Below are 19,123 nucleotides of genomic sequence, written 5' to 3'. Positions count from 1 at the left end.
CAACACAGGCCTTGGGATTACAATATTAAGTGGGACAAGATACAGAAAGACAAACATTCCTATCTGGAATCTAAAAAAATTACTGGGCTCATGCAAATAGATAGGAGAACAGTAGTTGCCAGAAGCTGGGAATAAGTTACCATCTCATTGCTGGTACCACACACCTGACCCAAAGCAGCTTATGGAGAAGGCTTATGTCAGCTTCCAGTCTCAAGGGGAAACTTCATCACAGCAAGAAAGTGTGGCAGAGCAGAGGCTGGGCCTCACATCTTACCACAGCAGCTGGGAGGGAGCAACAACAGTGAGCAGGCTACACACAACGAGAATAGATTAATAAACCTCCAAGTGACACAAGCCCTCTACAAGGCACCACCTCTCACATTGCCACCAGCTAAGGACTGAGTGTGAGGCTTACTCAGAAACACAGGAGACTATGGGGGAAATTTCACATTCCACCACCAAAATGGGGACGAAGAAGAAGAAAAGAGAGTAAGAGTAAAATATGGTTAAAAAAAATACAAAGTCACACTTAGAAAATAGAAATTTTGTTTTGGTGTTCCATTATGCAGAAGGGTGATTTTAGTCAACAACATTATGCTATGCAAATGCAAACAGAAGAAAGGTTTGTTGTCATCATAAAGAAATGGTCAACAAGAGCTGAAGGGATGGCTTAGTGGTTAAGGTGTTTGCCTGCAAGGCCAAAGGACACAAGTTTGATTCTCTAGGACCCATGTTAGCCAGATGCACTATGGGGTGCACATGTCTGGAGTTTGTTTGCAGTGGCTGGAGACCCTGGTGTGCCCATTCTCAAACACACACATATATCAAATAAATAGATAATAATTTTTTTAAAAAAAGAAATGGTCAATGAGATGATGATTGAGGCAGATTTCCTCAGCTGATAATTACATAATGAATATATTTGCCAAAATTTGCACTATATGTCACAAATAGATTCATGTATATGTCAATTAAAATAAGTTACTTAATGTTTAAAAGAAGGAAAGAGAATTTGGGATACTTGGGTAAATTGACCAGGTTTATAAAGATGAGTCATCAGTCCATAGAATGAAAGGAAAGCACACACCGTAGATTATTCAAAATATTAGAGAGAGCTCAATAGGTCTTCACTCTGATATTACAGTAGAATCTGAAAGGGACATCAAGGCAGCCAAGAGGAAAGCAAGCTATAAAGTAAACCGTCGGGACCTTTAAATGGCAGGCCGTCACTTTTAAAATGTAAATGTGAAGGCATCTGTTTCCTGAATCATGAATTAAAGGGGTGATGGGAAAGGCTCTCTCCAGGGCTGGAGGTGTTGCTCAGTGGCAGAGCTCAAGTTTACCATGTGTTCAGGATTCCTGGATTCAATTTCCAGCACCTTAACTAATAATTAATTAATTAACTAATTAAAAGTACTCTTTGGCATTACCATTACCACCTTGGGAATAAATCATCAAAGACAATTAAGAATATACTGCTTATATAAAGATGTGAAAACCATTTGTAGTGAAGAGTGTGCAATGAGAGGTTATGAAAACAGAAGGAAGTATGAGATGGGTGCAGGACAGTGTCCAGTAGATCATGGTCTTGCCTTCCTGTGCTATGTACACTCTGGGCATAGTGTATATTAGGCTTGGTATTCAATAAAAAAACTTATGATGTGAAAGCAGACAAGAGGGACCAACAGAAGAAGTGCAGTAAGTCAGGGAAGGGGATGAATAAGAAAAAGGAATAAAGACATACATGTATGAATATGTCATAATGAAACCCGTCACTTTATATGCTAACTTAAAAATTAATCATGAAATGAACACAAGTATACTTAGGTTTCTGGAAAGAATTACCATTTAGCGTATGTTTAGTGACCCCAACCCCTATTGCTATAGTGTGGTCACCAAGTGGATACCAAGTGGCATTTTCTTTTGCACCTAAAGAAAATAAAACTGTTTGGTGGTTTTTCAAGCAGATGAGCCCCAAGAGAATAGGAAATAACCATGGGTGCTAAGGGAAAAGTAACTTTTCTATAGCTTTGCTCAGGGCTGGGGTTGGGGTGATGGGGAGCTGTTCAGGGGACTGGCTTGGGCCTTACCAAGGGAGGCTGAGAAATGCCTTGGGTTCCAACAAATAGGACCCACAGAAATCTTGTCATGTGTGGCCTGCCAGTCTCTTTTCTTCTCAAACAGGATTTTCGAAGGGCCACAGAATTTCTAAGAGTCCAGTTCCCTCTCCAAGAGCCAGGTTCTGGCTTTGAATGAAGCGACACTGTTTCATCCACCCCGGGGGAGTTGACAGAGAGGAGAACAGAGCAGAAGATAGAAATGAGAGCTATTTGAAAAACGGATAATCCTTGATGGTCATGACTGTCTCTTTATTTCTGCAAGGCGCCCTCTTCAGAGTCAAGACATTCCTTCCTTCCTTCTGCAGTAAAGGGGTCGTCCTGAGCCACGTCCCCCTCTTTCCTGTCATTATTCACTCCCCCTCCTTCTGCACCTTGAGCTACACAGATCCGCCCTGTCCTGTCCAATGTCAATTTGCCCTTCCCGAAAGCTCTAGTCACAAAAACAGCTGTTTCTCATCTCCAGCAATTCTGGTCCTTTTCTCTGCGGCCTTTTAAACAAGCTTTTGACCTGTTTTCAAATTAGGGAGCACTTACAAGGCACAGGGGAAGGAAGCAGCAGCAGGCTGGTCACCAAGAAGAATGGCCCAAGTAGTGGTGACCACAGTGGCCTCTGCCAATAGCAGGAATGTCCCTGACTCCAGAGCGTGTGCCCCACTATCGTGAGGCAGGTGTGCAGCCCAGGCCTAATGTTTTCCCTGTTCCCTCATAAATGGCCAGTCTTTAAAGGTACCTATTTATTTCTCTTTTTATCCCCAGTTATCTAGAGACTAGGTGAATTTCCTTTGTCTGTTTTTGTAGTACCGTTTTGCAGTTCTGAGCCTCAAACCCAGGGCAGACACTGCACCACCGAGCTATCTTCTCAGCCCAGCAGTATCTTTATAAAACCTTTAACATAGTGGGGAACTTTGCATAGCAGTTTAAATTTTTACCTCGCAGTATATGTTGTTACTCAAAATAATAAAAGATCTTATAGAGCAAATTTACCAGGATTTCAAAGCATTTTAGAATTCTTTCAGCTTGAGAAGCATAAACAATATCTTTTATAGCCAGCATTGACATTATTTTTAGTGAGTAAATTATTTTTGCTTATGAAAGTACCTTGATTATATTTGAGGGAAAGATGGTAAAATGGATGATCCAGGGCTGGAGAGATGGTTTAGCGGTTAAGCACTTGCCTATGAAGCCTAAGGAACCTGGCTTGAGGCTCAATTCCCCAGGACCCACGTTAGCCAGATGCACAAGGGGGCACACACATCTGGAGTTCATTTGCAGTGGCTGGAGTCCCTGGCATGCCCATTCTCTCTCTCTATCTGCCTCTTTCTATCTCTGTCTGTCTGTTGCTCATCAATAAATAAATAATGGAGGATCCAAGGATGACAGGAGCTAAGGCAACAAAAGAGCTAAGCTCTTCTTCCAAAGAAAGGTAAATCCAAGCAGACCGGAAAGCTAGGAAGGTGACCTGCGATGGGCACTTGGAGATTAAGTGACTGATGGAAAACCCTTGAGGCAATGTGATGTGGGCAGATGGAGAGACTGCAAAGCACTCCGTTTAAAGCAATTCCCACACAAGGTGGTGTAAACTGAACCTGCGTCTACCAGCGTCTCAAGTAAAATGTTTTGAACCTAGGTCATGGAAACCTTTTCCTCTGGTTACAAGTGAAGGGAAGGATTGCATCTCCTTCCTGTGTATCTGTATCACGAGATGTGGAGCAGAGACTCCACAAGGTGTAGGGTGTGGCCATGAGAAAGCAAATCCTCTCCTTTGCCCTCATGTTCTGCTCAGTAATTCATAGAACACCTGTGAACCCCTTTGAAACTATAGTCTCGAATCCAATCCCACGAAACAGGAAAACCCCAGGTGACGTCTGAGGTTAGCTCTTCCAAGTTACTGGACTTCACGTATAAGACTGTAGGACAGCTGATTTATTTTTAAGTTATCTTTAACTCTTGTTTCTTGCCTACCTGCTGCCCCATGTGTGAGGCATCTTTTGAAGGAGTAAAATGCACCTCTAGTCATGGAGCACACAAAATGAGCTTTCTGGGGTGAGGTTCAATATGTGGTCACATAACCGGTGAGTCAACGAAGTTTATTCATGATTAACATTTCCTAGTACACGAAGGTTGAGTCAACCTCTTGCTAAATTTACTACTATCACAAACACAATTAGTCTTATACAAGATACCTTATCTCAATCTTCACAGAAATGACATGATATAGTGATAGCTGTACTTATAGTCTGCAGGAAATGAACCGAAAGAACAAAGAAGCGCAGAAGGTTGGGGCTGTGGCTCAGTGTTTAAAAAGGGTTTGCTTGCAAAGCATGCAGGTCTAGGTTTGATTCCCCAGCCACCCACATAAAGCCTGATACACAAAATGGTACACACGTCTGGAGATCATTTGCAGTGACAAGAGGTCATGGCACCCATATCCACTATCTCTCTCATAAATAGAAATATTTTACATGATGAAGAAGCTCATGTAGCTAGTAAGTGGAAGATTTGCGATTTGAACCCAGAGCCCGCACACTCGTATTTTCCCTTTTTACTACTCCATCACTGCAATGATTATTGCTAAGGAGAAGAAGTCACTCAAAGTGCCCTGCCTAGGGAACAGGCATCAATGTCACCTGGAATCTGCCAGAGGCAGAAAGCTTGAATGGCAAAGGAACAGACTTTGAAGTCAGGGCACCTTTGTTTAAACTCTAGCTCCACCTCTGGTCCGTTTTGGCAAGTTTACTTAACTCCTCTAACCTCAATTTGTCACCAATAAACTGGAAAGGATGAAAGTAGATGTAAAGACCATGTTATATGTTAGAGTATGCTTTATTTTGAAATTAAACATTCAGTCCAATAATTTTCATGATCACTGATGTCAAAACTATTTTGGGGCTGGAAAAGATGGCTTAGCAGTTAAGGCATTTGCCCGCAAAGCCTAAGGACCCCAGTTCAATTCCACAGGACCCACGTTAAGCTGGATGCACAGGGTGGCGCATACATCTGGAGTTTGTTTTCAGTGGCTGGAGGCCCTCCTGCGCCCATTTTCTCCCTCTTTCTCTGACAAATAAATAAATAAATAAAATTTTTTAAAATATAAAAAAATGACTTTATTTTAAAATGGTCAAAATATTTGGACACTTCATCACAGAAGGTATCTGGGTGGCACATGAGCTTATGAGTGTGGTTAGTTAGTAGGAACATTCAAATTCAAATCTCTGTCAGTACACACACAACCACTTGAATGGCCAAAGGTTTTAAAACCCGGACATCAACTAAATTGCCTCAGGTGCTTTCCCCTTGTTTCCTTCAATTCCCCACTCCATTTATCACAAAGCCAGCAGCTTTTCCAAAATATCCTCCATAGGAGGAAATAGTTATTTTGTCGTACTGGTATTTATGATTAGTCTGGAACAAACATCAGTATCAGCTTATATAAGGTAATTGATAGAAGAGCCTTTTATTTGTATTTTTGTGTCCACACATGCTTTGTGTACTTCCAAAGTAAGTTCAGGTGGCTTTATTTAATTTTATTAAACAAATTCTGAGCTCCTACTACGTGTTAGGGGCTGGGCATATGGGATGATCTAGTAGCCCTCTTCCCAAAGTCCTTGCAATGTGATAAGGCAGAGAGATCAGGCACCTTGGTACAGGAAGGGCCACAGCAGGGCATTCACAGGCTGGTCTGAATCGCAGGCCAGAGGACCACCATCCCACCAGGGGCTCAGAAGGTGTCACAAATCCTGTATTTTTTTTTTTTCTTACATAGCTGACCAACACAGAACCCATTATTTGGGCTCACTAGAATGCGCCCAGGGTTTCTCCCACACTGCCCAAACAAGTCTGCAAAGTCCACCAATACGATGTTCTCTAACCTAATCCAATTCAGACATTGTCTCCCTAGAGACAGCATCCAGTTCCACAGGATGGGGACTCGGTTTCCTAACATTGCACCCTACTTCCAAGCTTCTTGAACTATGGGTAGCAATCCCATATGAGGTGGTCTTCCTGAATGGGGGTGGGTCATGAAGTATTTGGAAAGAGTGAAATATTTTTGAATACACATAGCCACGCTATGAAGCATAGACTAGGTCTGAGGTTTCTCTGGCGGTGTTCACCTGTGTTACACAGCGCAACTGCGCAGCCGCCTTGGCTCTGAACACACAGCAGCACTTCCTACCGCAGGCGCTGTCACACCAGGCTGCCTTAAAGCACCTCTGCTCAGAGTCAAGAATGTTGTATGTTAGAAATTCAGTGTGTGTTTTCACCGTACAAGTTTTTGCTCTTAACAGAAATAAAATGGCTTAATTATGAAAAACAGACTTAATACTTTTCTACTATGATTCCTCAGAAAGTAAGTATCAAATTATGTCTTTAATTACATTGTGTTAGACTGATTTTTAAAAATTGCTATTTGAGAGCTGGAGAGATGGCTTAGCGGTTAAGCGCTTGCCTGTGAAGCCTAAGGACCCCGATTCGAGGCTCGGTTCCCCAGGTCCCACGTTAGCCAGATGCACAAGGGGGCGCACGCGTCTGGAGTTCGTTTGCAGAGGCTGGAAGCCCTGGTGCGCCCATTCTCTCTCTCTCCCTCTATCTGTCTTTCTCTCTGTGTCTGTCGCTCTCAAATAAATAAATAAATAAAATTTTTAAAAAAATTGCTATTTGAGTTGCTGACTTGAATTTGATATAAAGCTCTATTCTACTTCACATACATGTCATAAATTGGAAGTTATCACCTATGCTTCTGACCTGCTGCCTACAAATTAGGGCTCCCACAGTCCTCTCTTTGGGTTCAGTTAATTTGCTACAGTATTCCCCAGAACCCAACAAGCACTCACATTTACTGGCTTATTATAAAGAACATCACAAATGAATGACAAATGAACAGCCAAATGGAAAAGATGCACAGGGAAAACTGTGTAGGATGGGCACAGAGTTTCCATACCTTCTCAGCACACACTACCTTCCCAGTACCTCTGTGTGCTATGTTCTGAAGGTCTCCAAATGCAGTCTCTTTTGAGTTTTTAAGATGGCATAGTTGATTATGTCATTAGCCGCTGATGGCCAACTTAACCTTCATCCCCTCTCCCATCTCTGAAGATTGCAGGATAGGGCTAAATGTTCCTATTACATAGTTGGTTCCCTGGCACCCAGCCCTATCCTGAACTTACACAGTAGGTTACCAAAAGTTGTCTTATTAGAACAAAAGATGTTCCTGGCATTAATTACTATAAGCATCTTAGGAGTGCTATATCAGGACCCAAGGATATATACTTACTGCATTATATATACATAAAGACTAGGATACAGAGATGGCTCAGCTGTCAAGCCACTTCCCTGCAGAGCCTAGTGACCCAGGTTTGCTTTGATTCCCCTGTACCCATATAAAGCCTAATGCACAAAGTGGCACGTGCATCAATGGCTAGAGGCCCTGGTGCACACATTCTCTCCCTCTGCCTCTCTCTTTCTCTTTCTCCCTCTCTCTTCCTTTCTCGCTCCCTCCCTCTCAATAAATAAATAAATAAAACATTTTAAAAAAAGATTTGACTGGCCAAACAAGCCCCAAGGATCTACCTGTCCTCATCTTTCCAATATTTCTCCCTAGCTTAAAAAGAAAGAAAAAGAAAAACTGTGTTGGGAGCTGGGCATGGTGGCACACACCTTTAATCTCAGCACTCACTCAGAAGGCAGAGGTAGGAGGATCACTGTGAGTTCCAGGCCACACTAAGACTAAATAGTGAATTCCAGGTCAGCCTGAATCTCTGTTAATTTATAAAGTTATTACTAATATATTAATATCAATAATTTTTTAAAACTTTTCTATTCATTGCACTTTTTTGTTCTTTTTTTTCTTCCTATTTTACTGCCTTACCTGATTTCAACTATTTCAGGATTTCATTTTATCTCCTTTCAGCACATCAATTAAAGTTTTCATGAAATTTTTTGCCCAAAGTTATAGCAAAAAATTTTAACCAATCTATACTTATCTTCGTGTATACTGAAATTTATTTTCTAATTCCCAATTTTTCACTTTTATTTTTGTGCCATTGCTCTTATTCACTTTCATATAGTGAAACTATTCAACATATCATTAGTACTTATTTACATAATTATCTTCTAGATCAATTAACTATGAGAAAAATAAAACACCCTTCTTTTCTCTTTTTCCCCTTCTTTCTGAGTTTATGACAGGTATTTCATCTGTCTGAAGAATTTCTTTTAAAATTTTTTGTTTATTATTTTTATTTATTTATTTGAGAGTGACAGAGAGAGAAAGAGACAGGTAGAGAGAGAGAAAGAGAAAGAGAGAGAATGAGCGCACCAGAGCCTCCAGCCACTGCAGATGAACTCCAGATGCATGCGCCCCCTTGTGCATCTGGCTAACGTGGGTCCTGGGGAATTGAGCCTTGAACTGGTGTCCTTAGCCTTCACAGGCAAGCACTTAACTGCTAAGCCATCTCTCCAGCCCAGTCTAAGGAATTTCTAACAACTTATTTTTTTCAGGGCAAGTCAGCTAGTGCTAGATTCTCCGTTTCTATTTCAAAAAGTTTCCATTATGTTTTCACTTGGAAGGTTATCATTTCCATGATCCCACTGGTCTATGACGCCAGTGGTTTGTTCTCCAGGCAAGCATACCTCAGATGTGTATTTCTAGATTCTGTGACCTCAGTTCTTGGAGAGAGAAATGGTTCTGCAAAAAGCTATCAATTTTTAGCATATCTGGTTTTTCCCTGTCATAAGAACAAAAGTGATGACTTCTAAATATTTACATGTTTGACATGAAACAAGAAGACCCCTCTATTCATCTTTGTTTCTTTTGATCCCACTCCTTAGATTGATTAATAAACTTGGGTTATTACTATTGACCTGTCTTTAAGTTCACCAGCTTTTTATTCTGTCATTTCATTCCAATACACATCCACTTCAGTAAGTTTTTATTTTGGTTACTGTATTTTTCAATCCTAAAAGGTCCACTTGATGCTTTTATACACCTTCTATTTCTGTGTTGCAATTTTCTGGTTTTTTTTTTCATTCACTTTAAGAGTGACTGTAATGACTTGCTGGTGGACTTTTATACTAGGTTGTTTTGTCAGCATATTAGATCATAATTGATATCTTTTGTAAATATTTATTCACTTATTTGAGACAGGAATGGACAAAGAAAGATAGAGAGAGGGAAGAGAGAGAAAGAAAACAAATGGGTATGCCAGGACCTCTAGTCACTGCAAATGAGCTCCAGATGCATTTGCCACTATGTGCATCTGGCTTACATGGGTATTGGGGAATCAAACCTAGATCCTTAGGCTTTTCAGGCAAGCAACTTAACCACTAAGCCATCTCTCCATCCCCATAATTCATAGCTTTAATTCCCCTACTACCCTACCCTCGGTTCTTTAAATATCAAGTACATTTAAATTCCACCTAGACATTTTTTATATTAACCTATTGAGATCTGGGTCTGGGTAAAATTTATGGTGAATTTTATTTTTGTTTTACCAGACAAATAAGTGTGATTTAGTTCAGGCTGCAAGCTCTATCATTTCCTATGGGCTGTAGTTTTGAAGTGAGTTCAGGTTCTTAAGCCTTTCAATGCTATCTTGATCCATTCCCAAGTGCACCAAGTAGTGAATGATATAGGACCTGAACTTTGTGCTAACTTCACTTCCTCAGGTATTCTGTGTGCTGATTGAAACTCTATCCGTTTATGCACAGCTCCAGGTAAGCCCTGAGTTTGTAAGCTATTGTATAGATGTTATCTTCAAAATTATTTTTCTACATGATTTTTCTATTAGTGTTGTAAGTCCTTCGATTAGTACTAGAAGTTCCTAAGAACATAAGTCTGTCCTCCAGCCAAAAAGTTGTGCAACACAGAATGAGGATTTCTCCTGAGACAAATTCTTTTGGGATCACAGCTCTATCTATCAAGAGAAAGTTTATGTCTCTGAAAGTTCTTTTTCTCATACTTATCCTACTACCATAAAATTGCTGAAGACTAGGATATAAGAGAAGAGTAAAAAAGAATATTTTAAAGAAAAATGGATGATTTCCCCTACTAATGCTAAATGTTAAGGTGTTCCTCCCCTGGTCTTAAATCCAGAAGGCTTCTGCTTGGGTTCTCTCTCTAGTGCCTGTCTTTGAATCTGAGACTCTAAGGAGTTCAAACCAGAGGAAAAAAGTCGGTGACCTATGTAGCAACACTTCAAATTCTGGGTTTCTTTCCCAATTCATCTATCATTTGTGTACTCTTCGGAGTCCTCAAATAATTATTGCATTAATTTCATTCATGCTTTATGACTTCTCTCATGACAGACAGGGTATCATTGGCTCAACTCATCTTACTGGGAAAAGAAACTTAACTGTACAATAAACAGAGACTTTCTAAGCCCTAATCTCTTTTTCTATAAATAGAAATAATGACAGTTACTAGGTTTGTGAAGAGCAAGAAAAGAGAATAAATATTATAATGTGTCCAAAATATGGTGGCTGTTATGTTTATTTATTGTTGTTTCTGCTGCTATAGAGATAGAAGGCCATAGTGAATTGAGCAGTTATAAACGTGACTGAGCAAATATCTCTGTAGTGAAGCATGGAGCATTTAGGATAAATGCCCAGAAATGGTATACTGGGTCTGTTGGTAGTTCATCCTTTTCAGGAATCTCCATATTGATTTCCACAGAGGGAGCAGAAAGATTGTAAAAGCCACAGATTGAGACATCATGCCCAGAGGCATTTCCTCCCCGCCAAAAAAATGACTGCTGCTCCCACAGTGCATTACCCCCAAACCCATAGGGAATATCTGCAACCATACTGAGGGCGGTTCTCAGTGGGATGGGGACAGAAATGAGGGAAAAGAGGGTACTAACACATGATGTAGCCATACAAAATATGTTGATAATAATAGTCATGATGATGAGAAAAGTGTATACTTCCATAATACTAGCTTTGATATTGTGTTGCATCCTATAGAGTAGAACATAAGCTATAACAAGATCAAGGTGCATTAAATTAAGCCCATGTTTTTGGATATAGAATATCTATAATTATATTTTCATATTGAAAAGGTGCTTTGATGAGCATATTACTGAATAAATCTTCACAGAGACTGAAAAAAAAAGAGAAAGAGAGAGAGAGAGAGATGAAGGCCATAGAAACACACAGGAGAGAGGTAGTGTCTTCAGCAATTTCTAAAAGAAACAAGGAGAATTAGGTTATACATTTGATACTTAATTAGATCATTTTTATACAATGCATTTTACTTTTGCTTTATGTCATGAGATTTTGCATCAATGTAAAACAATATGTCATACAACTAATGGTTGTAAAAGGCAATAAGATGTTAATGTGTGTATATGATTCTCCATGATAAAGTACATCTTCAGTGGATACCTTATTTTCTTGCAAAACAGGTAAAAGGAGAATGCTTCCCCTGAATGTCATACTTGGCTGGAGATGTAGAGATGATGGCGATAAAAGTCTTAATCTCTGCTCCTGCCTAATTCATTGTATCTGTAAGAGAGATTTACATGCTATTCTGTTTTTTAAAAATACTGCATTTTGAAGTAATAACTTTATTATTTATATATATATTTTTAAATTTTTATTTATTTATTTATTTGAGAGTGACAGACACAGAGAGAAAGACAGATAGAGGGAGAGAGAGAGAATGGGCGCACCAGGGCTTCCAGCCACTGCAAACGAACTCCAGACGCGTGCGCCCCCTTGTGCATCTGGCTAACGTGGGACCTGGGGAACCGAGCCTCGAACCGGGGTCCTTAGGCTTCACAGACAAGCGCTTAACCGCTAAGCCATCTCTCCAGCCCTATTTTTAATTTATTTACTTGAGAGAGTGAGATAAGGAAAGAGGCAGAAGGAGAGAGAGAGAGAGAATGGGTACACCAGGGCCTCCAGCCACTGCAAATTCCAGACGCACATGCCACTATGTACATCTAGCTTACCTGGGTCCTGGGGAATCAAACCAAGGTCCTTTGGCTTTGCAGGCAAATGCCTTAACCACTAAGCAATATCTCCAGCCCTATCATTTCTTAATCATTGTGTGATTCTTCGTGCTGTTTAATATGTTAAGGGGAAGTGCTAATAACTTATAAGTTATAAGTGCTAGTATAATGGGAATGAATCTAAACCTTTCATTGGGTACATACCTAAGGAAATAAATGCCATTTTTATATCGTTCAGATTTTCCTGGCATGTTACTTGGACATAAGATGTGGCTCTCTGCATTCAGCTTCATTGCCATATATATGAACAGCATGCCCAAGGATGCCAAGCAAAGAAGGATGGAATCCCTGCTCTTCAGCTGAGTGTGGGTGAATTAGTTACCTATGGATGCTGTGTGGGAGAATGAATGACATCTTTTATTCAGACAGTTGGATTTGAATTCTGGCTCGTCTACATTTTTATCTATCTGAACTTTAGTATGTAATTTAAAATCTTTCAACCTCAACTTCCCTGCCTATAAAAGTAGGTTAGTGCTATTTAGTACAAAGGGTTTCTTTCATGACTAAAGATAATAGATGTACTATGCACATCATACCTGTATACATAAGTAACTTCACAGGGTACTAAGGGCACCCTATAGAATATGTAAATGGTTCATTTATGCTCCTGTGAGTTCTGGGGCATAAGTGAATATTCACTTCAACATGCATTACCCTTGTTTAACCTTTGTATTTATAAAAATCTATCCTTGCATTCAGCTTCCAGTAGAACAGCTTAATGAAAAGCGGGGCTGCAGTGCTGTTAAAGATCTCTAGAACATGGACATTGCAGGGCTCAGAAGATAACTCTGATAAGTGGATTTTGCTACAAATAAGGGGACATAAGGTCTCTATTGCCTGTCATTTGGGCTTGGCAGCTAATACCAATGTCTGTTAAATGGGCTTATCCCCAAAGAGAACTAGAGAGGCTTGTGGCTGCCCACCGATGGGAGCTTCCATTTTGCTGTATTTTGACCTCATTTTGTAAAATGCCAAGTATAGCTCTTTATAGCTATGGACTCTGACAAATAAGATGTAAAAGTAGGTCCCATATAGTGGGAGCACTCCACCTTCCATGTCTGTGCTCAGCACTTGACTAGCATTATATCAAACAACCTTTTGATAGCTATATGTGCTGTGCCCCTTTGTAACTGGAGGTTTTGTGTCTTTAAGTAATACCTTACTCAAGGCATGTAAGTAACACACTGCAAAGCAGAGGTGCAAAGCCACCTCCAGCTCAGTTTAAAACCCACTCTGTTGACCATCATCCTCACCCTGCACAGAGATACTTCATGGTCCTTAATGGATGAATCTTACCAATCAAAACTGAATACTCCAGACCTGTGGGGTATTCGCTATACTGTTTTATCAAGAGCTAAGGACCAAGGAACTTGATTGTCATTTTCTTAAACAGTGTTTTTCTCTATGAGACCTTCATGATACAAAGAACCTGGTCCATTCTATTTGAAGAACTGAAAAGTTTGTCCAAAGTATTCACAAAGAATGACATATTTAGATCAGCTAGATTAACACCCTCCATTTAAATATCCTTCACAATATATAAAACACTCAGTACCTGGCGAGAAGTAGGCCTTGGCCCATATAAATAATCTCTTCTAGAAGAGTAAACTTAACCTGAAATGATTAAGTGACTTGCCAAGATCCTGGAAGTTCCCTAGTAAGTCAAAAGTGGAACTGAAATCTGTTTTGTACAAGAACAAGTAGAAATAGCATATGTTCATTTAAGCAGAAAGCACTACTAAATATGTTTGGTGCTACCAAAGCATACATTTTATTTGGAATTTGTTTTCACCCATTTACTTACTAAGTCATTGAACAGCATCCTTTGTTATCATTATATAATTACACTATTGAAGAATTATTATTATTTTACAGATCAAGAAAGTTAGGTTTTTTAAAAGTTAACTTGTCAAAAGAATAGTAAAAATAAGTGATAGATTTCAGATGACTATACAGCAATGTATCTTGGTAAACAGTAATTGGTATTATAAATACTGTCAGCTCCAGTATTGGAATTATTTTTATTTTTTAAGAGTTTATTTATTTATTTATTTTAAAGAAAGAGATAGAGAAAAAGGCAAGGAGAGAGAGAAAAAAAATATGTGCATGCCAGGGCCTCCAGCCACTGCAAACAAACTCCAGATGCACGTGCCTCCTTGTGCATCTGGTTAATGTGGGTCCTGGGGAATCGAACCTGGGTCCTTTGGCTTTGCAGGCAAGCGCCTTACCCACATAAGCCATATCTTTTAACAATATTTTTTATGTTTTATTTTAATTTATTTGAGCAAGAGAGAGAAAATAAATGGCAGAGAGAGAATGGACATACTAGGGCCCCTAGCCACTGCAAACTGACTCCAGACAAATGCCAGCACCATGTGCATCTGTATTACATGGATACTGGGGAATTGAAGCCAGGTCCTTAGGCTTCACAGGCAAGCACCTTAACACTAAGCCATCTCCCTAGCCCCTGGAATTATTTTTACAATACCAACTATACAACATTATTACAAAGCCTTGACTTCAGTCAATTGTAGACTACTATGGCAAAAAAATATAGCAAATGTTATATTATGTTTTTATTTCCTATTTTTAGGAAAAAAATAATTATTTATTATGAATATGAGCTTTTTACGGAGATTAAAAAAAAAAGGCTGGGATAATTATCTTGAGTAATGGGATATTGCACTAGAAGATTTATACACTTTAAATAGAAATGTGCTAGACATGTTAATATTCCTAAATGTATAAATGGAATTTAAATATGATGATTAATTCATCACCTGTTGACAATATTTTATACATAATGTTAGAAGAGAAACATTTTCACGAAATGGCCAGTTCTAATAAATATGCCAAATGTGCCTGTAAATAAAAGGTGATAATGTTACTCAGCACCTTATTACTCTCTGCATCCAATCCACTCTAAGCGATGTGCGTGATGGGGAGAAGAGTAATAAGAACGCAGTGACAGAGGAAGGACAGCTGACTGCAGGCGCGAGATCCCGCCTGAAGACAAAGGCTCGCACGTGGCCCAGCTCACTGCTTTGCTTTCTGAGAGCTGCAATTAATTTTAACGAGAAAGTCACTGAATGTGCAGTTGAGTGTGCCTGAGTAAAGATCTAAAATCTTGGCCTTGGTCAAGGCTTAGGTAAAGGGTTTATATAGTCAGAAGCATTTTTCCTTTTAAATAAATGTTTGCGATTTGATTATTAGGAATGATATAAAAATTACCTGTATATTTGAAAGCATAAATTGCTGTTAGCTTTTAACTAGTAGATATTTAATGAATGTAATGCATAAATAAAAACAGTTGGTTCCTGGACTATTTTTCTTTCTTTTAAAAAAATATTTATTTATTTATTTATTTAAGAGAGAGAGAGAAGCAGATAGAAAGAGAGAAAATGAGCACACCATGGCCTCTAGCCACTGCAAATGAACTCTAGAAGCACACACCACCTTGTGCATCTGGCTTTATGTGGGTACTGGTGTACTGAACCTGGGGTCTTTTGTCTTTGCAGGCAAGTGTCTTAACCACTGAGCCATTTTTTCAAGCCCCCTGTTCTTTTTTAACAATTATGTGTCACCATATCATGTTACGTTACATGGCCAAGTACACAAAGAATAAAAAATGCAAACTAAGTGAGTTCTGAACCTGAAAGCTTTGGGGAAATAAATGCTTCCTATAATGTGAGCAGACTCTCTGTTCCTCAACATTCAGCTCATTACATTTTCTTCTGAAGTTATTCAACTGAAGTCAGGCACGATTCATCCTTTTGTTTTTTTCAGCTTCCTAGGATTAAAAGAAATCAAAAGCTTGTCTTCGTAATATACCATGTTTACTAGGGCTTATCTGGGCTTTAAAAAAACAACAAAAATTTCTGTTACCAATGTCCTGTAATATGAACAGGGTAGAAATAATTGATATTTCATAATGATGATCCTATAATAGAGCAAGATTCTACAGGATTTCATCAAACATTAAATCAAGAATAAATTATGCTTAATATTAAGCACATTTCATTATAATCTGAAAATTACCTGAGTATAATATTCATTTTAATAGTGTATCTAGCGTAAATGATGCATGGGACAGACAAGCAAGCCATAAAGCTGTAGAAAAGCTCTCAAGGATATATCTGGTGAGTTTGATTGAGTTGACTTGAAATCCCAGTTCTGCTTCAAATTAGTTGTGTGACCTTGAGTACATCATCACCTCAGTTTTCTCATCTGTAAAATGGGGGCTTCATTCTCATCTAACCTATGGGGTTGTCACAGGGGTATCAGATCTTATAGGCAGAAAATTTAGCACAAAGGCCCAACAGAGTAACTCATAACTTTAGGTTTCCTGACTGTGGTGATGAGATGAGAAATCATCCGCTCATGTGTAGTTAGGGAGAAGCTAAACAAAAATAAAAATAAGAAAAAATAAAACCTCAAATGGATTTGATACAAGATGACTTACTCTGAATGAAATAACCTATCAAAACAAAATGTCCAACCTTTCAATGAGAAATAACTTACTCTGAACCAGAGGAAAAAATCCTTTCTTGTTTGGTGCTAAAGAAAGCAGTAGATCCTACACAGTGCTTTGTGAAGAGTTTTAGAAGAGAAAAGGAAATGACCAGCCTGGAATACCCAGCATAGCCAAAGTCATGGCAGCATTGGGGAGGAATAGATGCCCTGCAGAGGAAGGCAGACCAGGGCTATGGGGTCCTGCCTGGCCCAAGGCATCACTCATGGGAGACGCGGCTGCAGAGGCTCTTACCCGTTTGCTTCAGGCTGCCAAGCGAGCAGTAACAGTAATGCAAGAACCTCTGTCACTGTAGCATTTCACTAGCTGGTTTATTTACCCATCAAGAACCATACGGACCTTTACTGCATAAAATGCCAAGTGTGGTGGTAATTGACATCAAACGATCCATGTCTACCAACAAATAAAAGGCTAAAGTAATAAACATAGAGAGATGAGTGTTTAATGACCTTCAACAAATTTTTATTGTAAGATCCATAACAGTTAACTATATACACTGACATCTCTGGCCGGGAGCACTCTCCGTTTTCAAAGTAAGAGAGAGAGGCCCACATCCTGCCTCAGCATAGTGGCTCATGAACGCCTTGGCTTAGCAAAATTGCCAGGCCCTTTAAGCTTTATCATGTGCATAAAAATTTGAATTTATCCACCTTTAATACACACACACATGGCTCTTTAACCATTTCCATAGCTGGATAAGATACTTCACTTGGCAGATATTTCTAGACCATTCATAGACAAGGCAGGTGAAGTATAAGAAATATCCAAATTGCTCTTGGAGTTCCACACAAATCCCCAAGCACTAACCTTGACTTCATCCTACAAACATCTGTCTAAACCTGAATTGGAGAGTCATGTTGTAGGTTTGAAGACACAACCTTAGAATGCTTCCTTGTGTGCAGATTTTTCTTTACAAGCAGACCATGAAACGGGGGAAAACACCATCTGCCCATCCGGTGAACGTCCTAGTGGCCACAGCACAAAGCGAGGCAGACGGCGTGCTGTACTCACTGCTATGCTCACGGTCGGGTTTTTCTAGGCACTATAGGCTTCACTAAGGTCCCTGGTCTTTGTACCCAGGGTTAATTTCATGACTGGATTCATAACTCTTCACTGGGGACAGGGAAGTACAATGGAGATCTCGTCAGTCTGAGGATGGCAAAGTGAGAAGATGGTACTGTCTTTTCTCAATGGCTAGATCTCACACAAAACTGGAGAATACGCATCATGCCACCTAAAAGGTGCATGCTCTGAGAAAATTCACTAATTATTGCACTTTGGAAGATGGAAGCATAATCACACTAAGGCATGTAGAAGGGCTCAATACCTATCCACTACATGTCAGCCTATGATAGTAAGTGTTCAGTATATGTCCACTGAATTCCTGGAGTCTATGATCGTAAGTACTCTATAAACACCCACTGCATTCAAGTCTATCATAGTAAGTGCTCTGTAAACACCCACTGCATTCAAGTCTAGAATAGGCATTTGGGATGCTAAACAGAAAAACACTAATCATCTTTATCTTTGGTGTTTCCAAAAGATTATATTATTATGTCAGTTTTTTAAAAAGGAATGTCAGTGATTTATTAATTCTGCTTGCAGTAGCAGTGAGGTATTGCTTTAGAGAAAACAAAAGCTTCTCTGTACCCCAAAAATATCTGGGTCAGTTTAAATATAATGTAAGCTTTCCTTTAGGCTTAAGCATGATCCAATTTCTGGTGGCTTCCAAGCTTCTGTAATTCAAAGGAGGATCTTTCTAAAAATTAGATAAAGTTGAGGGTAGGCTCAAAGCCATGCAATCCAGTCCATTGCCTGGACATAGAACAGGTATTTCTTTGGGAAATTCCCCTTCTAATGTGTGTGTTAGAAAGCTATGGCCATGCTATCAGCATAGATGTAGGGCCAGCCATAGAGCCATGTGTGGGCCAGCTATCCAGCACATTCTTGTGACCACCCATCTGGTCTAGGGATGGCATGTGATCCAGCAGGTCAAACAAATGCTTTCTGGGCCTTTTCTATCTGGGAAGACAGAACAAGTCTCCCTGTATCAGTATCTCTTCAGTAGGAAGATTAAAGATTGCTGTCTACCCTGTCCTGAGGGCATGAAGAAGTTGGTCCACAGTAGGTGAGAAAGATACTGACATGCAAGAAAATAGGACAAGGCACAGAGATGGCATTAGTCCCTGGGTTGCAATAATCTGAATGCATCATGTTTTCACTACCATCCAAATATGATCAATAGGATTATGACAAAATTCAAGTTTTCTTCTAGCTCTTTCAAATTATTTTCTCACAGCAAAATCTTTAATTTCTCCAAAATTTGTTTCTATGTAAACTGTGAAGGGTCTAAATTTTCCCTCTGAATATTAGCCTCTTACCACTTTTTTTTAGCCTCTTATCACTTTTTTTTATTTGAATAAATAATCCTTCCACCTGATCTTCATAATCTATTAAATTCT

The sequence above is a fragment of the Jaculus jaculus genome, chromosome 4, assembly GCF_020740685.1.
Source record: "Jaculus jaculus isolate mJacJac1 chromosome 4, mJacJac1.mat.Y.cur, whole genome shotgun sequence".
Lineage (NCBI taxonomy): Eukaryota > Metazoa > Chordata > Mammalia > Rodentia > Dipodidae > Jaculus > Jaculus jaculus.
Note: the sequence above shows the minus strand (reverse complement) of the source record.